This window comes from Cricetulus griseus, chromosome 8, assembly GCF_003668045.3.
Source record: "Cricetulus griseus strain 17A/GY chromosome 8, alternate assembly CriGri-PICRH-1.0, whole genome shotgun sequence".
Lineage (NCBI taxonomy): Eukaryota > Metazoa > Chordata > Mammalia > Rodentia > Cricetidae > Cricetulus > Cricetulus griseus.
In genome coordinates this window covers 82,891,737-82,904,334 of record NC_048601.1, presented here as the reverse complement: position 1 = coordinate 82,904,334, position 12,598 = coordinate 82,891,737, and the positions used below count along the sequence as shown (strand labels likewise).

Sequence of the window (12,598 nt, the reverse complement as noted above, 5' to 3'; positions counted from 1 at the left end):
AAGAATGCAGCCAGCTCTTGAAGCTGTGAGACTCTCTGATGTTGTGCTGCCCCCTTGTGGTCCTTCTCTACCAGCTCCGTGTCATTAGTGCATCTGATTTACTGCAGTCCCTGCTTCAACTCAGGCCACAACTGGGTTGGTTAGGTGAGTTTGTGATTGGGGTGGAGGGAGGCTTGCCCTGCTAAACCCATCTGACATACTTTTGTTCTTCCTTATTTCTTTCCCCCTTTCCCATTTATCATAATAAAGAAACGAACAGCTTTCAAACCTGGGCCACCCAGGCAATGTCCCTGAAAAAATGTCATACATAGAGAGCTGCTTCTCCTGGACCTGGTCTCCACAATGAGGATGACTGGGTGGCTGGTCAAGAATGAAATTCACACCAGGGCGAGATTCAGAATCACAAGAGGACTGGCAACGTGTCTGTCGGCCCACTGAGTGATTCGTTCCCTTTTAGATATGAGTACATTCCCCAGCAATCATGGGAAAGAAGCAGCAGGCCTGCTGAGGCTTGCTACCAAGCACTTGGACATAGAGACAAAGGTGCATATCCTTATTGTTTTGTTATTTATTCATTCATTTTTAGACAGGCTTCCGCTCTTTGGCCCTGTCTCTATATCCAGACTGGCATGACCCCCAATTGTTTCAATCAAAGGCATGCACCACCACCACCACTATTGGCTACAGGTGCATCCACCTTGTTGACCTGGAGAAAGCCTGTGTTGAAAACACAAGCTGTAACAGCATCTGCGAGTTGACATTTGAAAGAATACATATGCTACTTTGATCAAAGTTTGAGAATACACGAGAATGTGTACAAGGACACAGATGCACAAGCACACAAGTGTAAACATATTACATGTGAGCATGTCTACACACACACACACACACACACACACACACACACACACACACACCAAAGCAAGTATAGTGATAAAGAAACACAAAGTTAATTGAAGGACAAGGTAGCCATTGGAAGTCCTGACCATCTCTGCAGGAGCATCCTGGTGAGCAAAACCAGGAGAGTGAGACAGGGTGATGTTGCTGATAACACTGGGGTCATCCTCTCTGGATGCTAGGTGGTTGACAGGACCCAGCATGCCAGGCTTTTGGGAAGCTTATTACTGCTGAGTAGATGCAGTTGTTGGGCTGATGAGGAGATGATCCCAGCTTGTTAGCACTTGGGTCACCTATTGTCTCTGTTCTCTGCAGCTTGAGACTAGGCAGACGGCCCGGCACAAGGAGAAATGAAAATAACCTTCATCATTTCTACTAACATCTCCCCCAAAATTATTGTTATGTTTATTCTGTTAGAAATAAAATGCATTGTTCCAAGAAGTTGTTGTTGTTGTTGTTTAAATCTGTTCATCGTTTTGTACATACCAATGCAAGTTCCCTCTAGCACCCCTCCTCCTGCATTCCCCTTATTCTACATACCCCTCCTGGCATCTTCTCCTCAAACTGGGTTAGGCCTCCCATGGGTAGTCCAAGAAGTCTGTCCAATCACCAAGTTGAGGCAGGAACAAGACCGTCACCCTTGTGTCTAGGCCGAACAAGGTATGTCTCCATAGGGAATGGGCTCCAGACATCCAGGTTATGCACGAGGATGAGGTATAGATCCTTTTCTCACTGCCAGCGGTCCCCTACACACTGCCCAAGCCACACCACTGTCAACTGCATTCAGCTGTGTGGGGCTAGTTTGGTCTTATGCAGTCTTCCCAACTGTCTCTCTGGAGACAGTGAGATCCTGCTAGCTCTGTTCTGCTGTTTCTGTGGTTTTTCCCACCCTGATCTTGACCCCTTTGCTCATATTATCAGTCCCCTCTCTCTTTGACTGGTCTCCAGATGCTCTGTACAGTGGTTAATTGTAGATTTCTGCATCTGCTTCTGTCATTTACTGCATGAAGTTTCTATGATGACAATTGAGGGAGACCTCAATCTGATTGCAGGGGAGGCCAGTTCAGGTACCTCCTCCACTATTGCTTGGCATCTTATCTGGGGCCATCCTTATAGATTTGGGCAGATCCTGAGTGCCAGGTTCCTTGATCATCCCGTAATATCTCCCTCTTTCAAAATATTTCTTTCCTTGCTCTCTCTCACTGACCTTCCCCCAAGCTGACCATCCCATTTCCTCATGTTGTCCTCCCCACTCTCCTCCTCTCCTCTGCTCTCCATTTCCACCCTGGTACTGGCGGATGTGATAAGGAGCCATGGGAGACTGCTGGGTGTCAAGTCTTGGCATCCGGGAGAGACAGCTCTACCTGCCTGCACACCTTCCCTGAGCCCTGCAGAAGAGAGAAGCATGTGAGTCCCTGACCTTCCCACTCCCAACACTCATGTAAGCTCTGTTTGATGGTGTGTCTATCTACTGTCACAGAGAGGAGGCAGACACCAACACTGGGAAGTGATATTGTATCAGCCACATGTGATTCCTCCCCTGCCCGCTCCCCTTTCCAGCCCCTAGCCATGGGGTACTGGGTGTGTCCCTTCTCCACTCTAAGCCGGTGTCTTCACTTGTAGATCAGGAAGGAAGAAGATCTGGCTTTAATTCTATGACTTGTATGCAGCACACATATAAACTGCTCCCTCTCTGCTGTTACCCAGTTACAGGCTCTATGGTCTTCAGTACTGAGATGGCACTTTTGTGCAGGAAGATGTGATGTCCTGAGAACTGTGTTTCCTATTCGAGATCCCTACATCACAGTGTTGTGTTCCCAAGCTCAAGTTCCAGCAAAGCCTCTTCTTTCCCCATTAGAAAGACCTGATCCAGTAAAAGACAAAGGGTTAAGCCTCAAACACCCCACCTTTAATATTGTGATATAAGCCCAACCTTGCTCTCTTTCCTCTCACTTGGTACCACAGGGTCAGGAGTGTCTGGAATGGCTCCCATCTCTGAGTAGCATTAAGTAGACATTGCTATCTGCCCTCAATCTGGGCAGCAGACCTTGGAAGGCAACTCATTGGTGGCTCCAGAATAATTGTAAACCAAAGGCCAAGGAGTGGAATGTGACAGTGGAAGGGGTACCCATCATTTTCCTTGTGACCCCATGGAATACCACAGATGAGCAACTCTGGCATGGCACATTTGGCCCCATCCTTGTGAAGCATGCCATCTGCTTCCTGTTTCCTTCAGGTCTTAGTGTTTGTCCCCGATTCCCAGCCTGGTTGCCTGAATGCACCTGCTAAAGACAGTGGTTCTCAACTTGTGAGTAGGGCCCCCAGGAGTATGATTGAATGACCCTTTCACAGGGGACTCCTAACACCATGGGAAATATCAGGTATTTACATTGTTATTTATAACAGTAGCAAAATCACGGTTATGAAGTAGCAATAAAAATAATTTTATGGTTTGGGGTTACCACGACATGAGGAAATGTATTGGCCACTTGCTATGTGCTCATACCTCCTGGCTCAGTAGGGCCTTCACAGAGGGCTCATCCCTGCCTCAGCCCTACCTACTCCTAGTAAGATGGATCTGTAGTCCACCCTGACATCCCCACTCCTTGTCCATCATGTGGAGGACACAACTGTTATGTCTTGTGAGCCCCTTTCAGACCCAGCACATCCATTTTCCGAATGACAATCCTGAGCAGAGCAGTTACTGGAGCTCTGAGCCATGCTCACATCCAAGAATCTTTTTGAACCAGCCAGCAGCAATACCACCTCACCACATAGGGAAGAGTGGCTCTACTGGCTCCCTTCTCCAAACAATCATGAGAATTTTCGAAAGAAAGTATGAGAATACTTTGCCAGGAAAAAAGAGAAAGGGAATATTTCATTTATTTGTGTTATTTGTTTTTAAGATGGTGCCTCTCTACATAGCTACATAGCTGTTCTGTAACACACTGAGTAGACCAGGGTGGCCTCAAATTCACAGAGGTCCACCTGCCTCTCCTACCCAGTGCTGAGATTAAAGGCATGTGCCACCATGCCCAATGAAAGGGAATATTTTAGATAATGAAGGGTTTCTGTATGGTAAAATAGGATAAAATGACTGTGTTTTTCAAAGTGAAAAAGAAAGGAAAAAATAGGAGGGCAAAACCAGGAAGCTGAATGAGTGGCAAAGGGTCAAAGTGAGATGCACAAGGCCTTCGGTGCTGGGTCCTGGGCTGCTCTAGGGATTCCTTAGGTCAAGATTAAGTACATCCACACAACCTAAAAGCCAGTGCTCGCTCTGCTTAAAACAGGGAGCTCTTGTAAGACATTAATTGCTCTCAGCATTTGCAAAAATGCCTTAAAGAATAATTAAGGCAATTACTTATCCTTTTTGTTAGGTTTGTCAGAATTTAACTACTTAGGAAACCCAGTCTTGAGTCAATGGTCATTAAGTCCAATTTGTTTATGTTAACATCTGTAAACAACCACTTTTAAAAAATAACGACTTTTATAAGTAAGTATTTCCAGGTACATTTAATACCTCATGTATCTGTGTGTAGAGGTTTATGTCTGAACTTGTTTACAGTTAAAGACAATTAATTCATATAGAATGATCAACATGTGTTCACTTTTATACAAAATTCATCATGGCCAATATAATTCTTTTGGTGTTTCTATTATTATTTTAACCAACACCAATCAGAATTAAAAACAAACAAAACCACCATGTTGCCATTTTGGCAGCCCTGCTTTTAAAATGCTGTTCTGAATGTCTTCACCTTGCCAAAAAACATACCTTGCTTCTGGACACATAATCCACTTACTACACCTATGTGTGATCATTAACACTGTTCTCCCTTATTCGTCCAAAGTTTATTTTTAAGTAGTTAAAGAATTATATGGCTATTGTCTGCAGACATTCTGCAGAGGCACAACCTGTAATGGGGAACCTCATTGGTGTTTTTGGAGATGCTAGACTATCACCCACAAGAAAACAAAATGTAAAAAATAGACTCCAGATAGGCCTAAGAGCCCATTCCTTCTATACCTCCTCCTTGCCTAAACTGGACATAAAGGTTTTATTGGCATTGATTCCTTCACATAGTTCAGTTGTTCCCACACTCAACATAGAATCAGATCAACCCAACTGGGACAACCTGGGGAAGAGAGATAAGATCAAACCACTGAGGTCAATCAACAGTATCTTCAGAGAACATTCTTCAGACATGTGGAAAGGTGTCAGACTCAGAATCATGTCACACTGGGTGTGGTGTTGCTTCTTTGCAACCCCAGCACTTGGATAAGAAGGGTTACAATTGGAGGACAGTGTCCTCAGGGGACCCGGACACAAAAGCAACAGTAAGAATGGAGTCACTTGTGACAGGCTTTCCAAAAGTAAATCCAAGAAGTTACAGAGAATGAGACTGTTTTCCCACTCTGGTTCAAACGTTTATTATTGTGTTAGTTTCAGACAAAGGAATGCTTCAGAAATTCCCACTGCAAGTCACAGCTGCTCCTGCTACACAGGGAGTGCTCTGAGGTACATACATCTTTTTTTTTTTTACTTCTCAAAAAAGACTTTTATTTTTAAAAATTTTAGATTTATAGAAGTATTATGAAGACAGAAATGGGCCTTTTAGTTTATTTGTACTTGAACACCTCAGAATTTTCTACATATGGACTTATATCATATGCAAATAATGAGAGTGTTAATTATGTTTTCAAAATCTTATTTCTATAGTAACTGCACCACACTACTGTCTCATCAGTGACACTTGTCATTTATTTCTTGGTGATAATCCTTTTGACTGGGATGATATGGAATTGAAAAATAGCTTTAATTTGTATTTATTTTACATACATGCATCTTTACATGCTAGAGAATTCTCTTGCAAGTAAGAAGCCATTCTGACAACCAGGTGCATGTCTTTCATAAGACACAGATCTCAGAGCTACTACTAGTAATGAAGAATGACTGTGGACAGATGAGACACTTTCATATTCTGAATTAGAAGACACACTTGTACTCCATACTGTAGAAAGGAACCAAAATACACATATTATTGGCTTAGCATGGACACACTCTCACTTGTTTTAACTTGCCAGCCCAGCCACCTATGAAGGACTACAATGTTAAGATCAGTAGACTCCGAGTTTCAAGAAGTGCCTGAGTGCAAACATCCGCAGATGAGGAAAGAGTGCAAAACATAATGAAACAAAAACAGGTATCACCTCTCGGAAATGTAGCTAAATGGAGGCAAAATGGAGTTCCAGGATAATTGTCTGTGTTTCCTGCCAGCCGTATCGCCTTCTCTCTGGCTGGAAATGAGATGGAATACATGCTTCTAAGATAATTAATCTGCTTTCTTCCTGGACTGCTGGCTCTCCGGATATACCATAGTTTTAAGATTCAATCCCTTTCTCGGTTTATTGTGTTTCTGGCATAGCATGAACCAAAATCTGGTTTCACCTTGGTGGCCATCCTGCCCCAAGAGTAGCGCCCTGGTTTTGCACAACTGCTTATGGGAACTTCATCCCAGCATTCTTTCAGAGAAACTTCCCTAGCCTCCTGTGTACTCAAAACATTTGCCTCTTGCCTCTGCCACAGCCGTGAGGGTCCCCTTTGTCACTAGACCTCCAAGCAGGGGAGGAGCTCCTTCAATATAAGCCTCCACCACACTGCACCCCCGCTTCCTCCCGACGGCACACTCAGTAAACTGAGTCTCCAAAGCTCTGAAAAACTGCACATGGTTGCTCTTTCAGAAGACCAGGATTCAATTCCCAGCATCCACAAACCAGCTCACAACAGTCTGTATCTTCAGTTCCAGGGCATCCACAGCACTATTCCGGCATCTATTGTGCATTTCACACATTTGGTATAAAAACATACATACAGGCAAACACCCATACACATGAAAATAATAAATAAAATGGTTTTTGGATAAAATTGAGTTTTTAACGATAGAAATGTATCACCATATGCTTGCTTTCTTTTAAGGATTTTTTCCTTCCCTTTCCCCCTTTTTTTCCACTGCGTAATTACAGATGTATCTGTCCATATGTGTAGCATGAGGGTGAGAGGCAGGGTTGGTTGTGAAGGCCAGAGGACAATTTGTGTAGTTCTGTGTATCCATCTTTAAAATGTTTATCAAAGGGCAGATTCATTCACTGGCCCAGAAAAGCTCAACAAATGGGCTAGTTTGGCTGGCCAGGAACTCCCATGGATCTGCACTGCCTTCCCAATGATGGGATTACAAGTACTATATCACCTTCATTTTATTAAAAATAGTTTTTCAAGACACAGAGTCCCCCTTTTTCTGGCTCTCTATCTCTCTCTCTGTCTCTCTCTAAGTAGAGATACACACACACACACACACACACACACACACACACACACACACACTGATTCAGGGATTCTCTGTGTGGTCCTTGATGTCCTGGAGCTCTCTGTGTAGACTAGTCTGGTCTCAAACTCATAGATCTGCCTGCCTCTGCCTCCTGAGTGCTGGAATTAAAGGCAAGCAACACCATCACTCAGCCACACCTAATGTTTTTTGTGTGGGCTCAAGGGTTCAGACTCAACAGGGCAAGAACTTCACTGACTGGGCTATCTGACTAAGCACCCCAGCCCTTTTTTTTCTGTATTGTATTTTGTTTTGTGACAAGTTCTCATTTACCCCAGCTCGCCATGAACACATTATAGTCTGGAAGATCCTTCTACTCCTTTTGTAAACCAGATAATAAAAAATCCCAAGAGACTAGTCAAAATAAGAGGTTTTCAATATACAATTCTGCAAAAGAGATGCCAGCACAGAGAAAAGGCATAAATGACCAAGGTGGGGCTGGGCATTGGTGGCACATGCCTTTAATCCCAGCACCCAGGAGGCAGGGGAAGGCAATCTCTGGGAGTTGGAGGACAGCCTGGTCTACAAGAGTGAGTTCCAGGACACAGAGATACCCTGTCTTGAAAAAATAAAATAAAACAAATGGCCAAAGTCCTGATTGGCTCCAGACAGTGTTGATTTAAAAACTTATTGAGAGATATTCCTGCTCTCCTGTAGGCTTGCAGGACTTGCATGGCCCTAATTCTCCATATCATTTGCCTAGGACAAAATCCTCATCCAATAAATAATTTGAGACTTGAGTCCGGCCCCTTCTGATTGCCAGCTTCACTAATCTGAACCAGCTAAATTAATGAGCACAGCACTTGTAACTTTCCGAAACAAAGAGGGGCTAGTGACTAGCTAGGGAAGAGGGTCTAGGAGCAGCCTGCTTGTCTGTCACTGTGATCAACTCTAGTCACCTCATGCTGAGAATGGACTGTAACAATCTCTTTCTTAACCTCTTTTTTCTTCTCTGCTATCCCCCAAGCGCTGGGTCTAAAAGTGCATACAACCACTTCCGTAGGAGTTTTAGGCTATCATTTGACATTTCAATGTGGTTTAATACTTTCATGAGAGGGGTTTATGGACTAAGGTTGCTGTCTGAAGCTCCCAAGGAATCAAGGTGTGCTTTTGCTGTTAGATGGGTCATCATCTTGTTCATGAGATTGTTGTGATCACTGGATTTCTTTTCCTGTGTCCTCTCTATTTTCTCCTGGAGAGATGCTGTGCTCATCCAGAAAAAGCCTCTGTCACCCAGAATACAAGAGAAGCCCAAATCTACACAGGCAAGGAAAATTTGGTCCATGGCTGTCAATGGTCGTTTCCTGGTATGCCCTGTATGAATGAAGACAAACCACTGTTTATTAACAGTTGGGAAACATTGTCTAGAAATGCAAGTAAAGTTTAGAAAGATTATTTGTGACAGGTCTCTGTGTGTGTGCGTGATTTCCTGTGTGTGTGTGTGTGTGTGTGTGTGTGTGTGTGTGTGTGTAGAGAGAGAGAGAGAGAGAGAGAGAGAGAGAGAGGCAGAGAGAGAGAGAGAGAGAGAGAGAGAGAGAGAACGAGACAGAGACAAAGACAGAGGAGGAGACTGAGAGAGAGAGATCTTGTGTTCATGGTTATTGTGCCTAAATTTGTATGTTCGTCACATGCAGTGCCTGCAGACACAAGACGAGGGCATCATCTCCCTTGTAACTGTGAGCTACCCTGTTGGTTCTGGAAACAAATCCTTTATAATGATCCTCTGTTAAGCCTGAAAAGAATCTTTAGGGTTTAAAAACAGGAAGTGACTGAGTGCTGGGAGGCCCCAAAACTTGTGCTGAAGTATCTGGTGCTATGGAAATGGAGAGGTGGCTCAGCAGTTAAGTGTTCTTGCAGCAGACCTAGGCCCAAATCCCAGAATGCAGATGATGGCTCACAACCATCTGTAACTCCAGTTCCAGAGAATCCAGCACCGTCTTCTGGCCTTCACAGGCACCAGGCATGCACATGGTACACATGCATACATGTAGGTAAAACACGCACAGATAAACTGACAACAAGATCACTCCATAATATAGTTAAGAGTAAGGTGTTCATTGTAAATATGAGAGAGAAAGACAACATCCAAAGGCATCTGGAAGACTCCAGAACAGAGAGGGAAAGTAGTAGATTGAACATGGCCAGCAGACCCAACCAGTCCAGGATAGAAACAGGAGCCAAGAGGAGGGGGGGAGGGAGAAAAAACAGAGAGAGAGGGAGAGAGGGGAGGAGGGGGACAGAGACAAAGACAAAGGTGGGGACAGAGGAAGGGAGGAAGGGAGGGGAAGCAAACTATTAACCTTATCACAGAGTGAATAGCTGAGGAGAAGGAAGCTGTGAGCTGGAAGGAGGTGAGGGAAGGGGAGGAGGAGAAAAGGCTTGAAAGATGCATGGATTCTGCAATGTGGAACAGTACTTATGACACTGAGGGACCTGAAGGCCAGCGTGCACTTTGCTATGCTACCAGGCACTGCAGATCGCCATTTGCCCTTCTGGAGTTTGGGGAAATGGAGTTTCCTTGGGACCTGACAAGTCCCACACATAAAATAAAAACAAACTCAAATGATAAACTCGTAGTGCCAGCCCTTATCACTCCTGCACATGTGGAGAAAGGGTTTACTAGAGTCGTGGTTGCTGACACTAGTGTGCAGGGATATGCTTGTTTTAGGAGGTTTATGGCCTGTGTCCACTTCTGGGGTTCCATCTAAGGGTTCATCCTCAAGTTTCTTCAAGGCCTTTCATCGGAATTTAGCTACCATGCTGAGCTGGGGAATCCAAATCCCAGCTCCTTCATGACCATGAACTCTCTTGGTTGTTTTACTGCTGGGGTTCTGAAGATAAGCAGCACTCTTGCAGCGACTGGAAAGGCTCCTTAAGCTTGGAGGTTAGCTTTAAGTTTCAGGAATTGGACCTTTTGAGGAGAATTTGGGCCTTAGAGGGGGAAACATTCCATTCATAGGAGTCTAGTGTTTGCAGAGTTAGAATATGCTGTCTTTAAAAAGATCTTGGAGGGTGTCTGGAGCAATAGCTCAGTGGTTAAGAGGACTGGCTGCTCTTACTAAAGGACCTACATTCAATACCCAGCATACCCCATGGCAGCTCATAACTGTCTGCAACTCCAGTTCCAGGGGATCCTATACCCTCATAAAGACATACATGCAGGCAAAGCAGCAATGCAAATTAAAATGAAAACAAAATTTTTGCCGGGTGGTAGTGGCAGACACCATTAATCCCAGCACTTGGGAAGCAGAGACAGGTGCATCTCTATGAGTTCGTGACCAGCGTGGTCTACAAAGCTACACAGAGATACCATGTTTTGTAAAACAAACAAACACACAAAACTTGAAGGACTGACTTCAATTCTTCTCCCAGCCTTGTGGGAAAACACAACATAGAACCATAGTAGATGGAGAAAGCAGCCCTCACTCCAGTCACTATCTACTGGTGCCTAATCTTGACTTGCCAACCTCCAGAAACACAAGAATTCATGTTGTATAATGGTGTGTGTGTGTGTGTGTGTGTGTGTGTGTGTGTGTGTGTGTGTGTGTGTGTGTCATACTTTTTTTCTATTTTGGCTCTTTTTTGAGGGCCTGCCACCCAACTCCGAAATAAACCACAGGCAGTCTTATTATTTCTTATGAATGTCCAGCCTTAGCTTGGCTTGTTCTTGCTAGTTTGTCTTATCTTAAATTATCCCCTTTATCTTTTCTGTCTGGTTTGTTTTTTTTTTTCCTTCTTTTACTTTTGTATGTCTTACTTTCCTTCTTACTGGCTGGGTAGCTGGGTGACTGGCCCCTGACATCCTCCTCTTCTTGTTCTCTCGTTCTCCTTCTTTCCTCATTTGTCCTCCTATTTCTACTCTCTGTCTGCCAGCGCTGCCCATCCTGTTCCTGCCTGGCTACTGGCCATTCTGCTCTTTATTAGACCATCAGGTGTTTTAGACAGGCAGAGATTACAGTTTCACTCTTCAAAACATTGCAGCATAAGCAAAATTCACACACCTTTAAAATAATATTCTACCACAATCAATTTCTATTCTTTCATAACTTAAGGAAGCTGAGCAATTTTTGGAGATCATGAAGAAAACAGAATGCCTTGATTAGGCTCCATCACCCACAGCTATGGGTAGGGTGATTTTCTCTATAGACAATTCTGGTCCATGTTTTGTTTGTTTGTTTGGTTTCTCTGCATCGCTCTGTCTGTCCTGGAACTAACTCTGTACACCAGACTGGCCTTGAACTTGGAGATCTGCCGGCCTCTGCCTAAGTGCTAGGATTAAATGCAGGACCACCACCACCCAGCAACATTTTTTTCTTGCACATTTTCAATCTATCAACTCACTATCTTCTGGGATACTGAGGGCTTCTATGCATTTATGTGCATGAGAGCACAGGTACCCAGTAGGGGTATACATGCTTGAGTTTTCATTTCTTGTTCCAAGTTCGTGTTTAGTAAGGATTATGAGGTGTGGCATTGTTGGAGGAGATGTGTCACTGGGGATGGGCTTTGAGATTTCAAAAGTAGAGGCCAGGCCCAACCTCTCCCTCTTCCCCACCCCCTGTCTCCAGATCAGGATGTCCTTTATTTTTCTTTTGGTTTTTCGAGACAGGGTTTCTCTGTATAGCTTTGGAGCCTATCCTGACACTCATTCTGGAGACCAGGTTGGCCTTGAACTCACAGAGATCTTGCCTGCCTCTGCCTCCTGAGTGCTGGGATTAAAGGTGTGTGTCACTAAGGCCCAGCTTTTTTGGGTTCTTCTTTTTTTAAAGTTAGGTTATCTCTTTGTTACAGCTCTAGCTGTCCTGGAAGTAGCTCTTTAGACCAGGCTGGACTTGAACTCACAGAGATCTGCCTGCCTCTGCCTCCCAAATTGGGATTAAAGGATTGTGCCACCATGCCTTGTTCAGGATGCAAGCTTATAGTGCCATGATTGCTGTTGCCATGTTCTCTGCCATGACGATAATCGGCCAACCCTCTGAAACTGTAAGATAGTTCCCAGTTAAATGTTTTTCTTTTATAAACTGCCTTGGTCATAGTGTCTCTTACAGCCATAGAACAATAACTAAGACACTGGGTGACTTAGCATACCCAATCTGGTGTTGGAGTCCTAGGGAGATCCTAGAGAGCTTCCAATTTTCATTCCCCATTGAAATTCAGATGGCGTCAGTCCTAACAACAGTTAAGAAAGAGCTCAGACTAGATGAACTTGCCAGTGAGAGTGAGTGCAAGCAGACAGAAAACACACAGGTTCCTTCTTCTGTGTCCTTCTATATGGGCTGCCAGCTGAAGGTGTGGCCTAGATTTAGGGTGGATCTGCG

At 44.2% G+C, this 12,598-nt stretch overlaps 2 protein-coding genes across 2 annotated transcripts in view; both read left to right on the top strand.

The window, feature by feature from the left end:
• LOC113837158 (sperm motility kinase 2B-like) overlaps positions 1-12,598 on the top strand; it is a 47,876-nt gene that overhangs the window by 7,671 nt on the left and 27,607 nt on the right. Inside the window, exons 7-8 of the mRNA XM_035448989.1 lie at positions 75-144; positions 250-543. The gene's annotated coding sequence lies outside the window, so the exon portion shown is untranslated. The remainder of the gene's footprint in view (positions 1-74; positions 145-249; positions 544-12,598) is intronic.
• The window catches only part of LOC113837096 (sperm motility kinase-like), a 73,725-nt gene that overhangs the window by 35,204 nt on the left and 25,923 nt on the right, over positions 1-12,598 (top strand). The window lies entirely within an intron of this gene.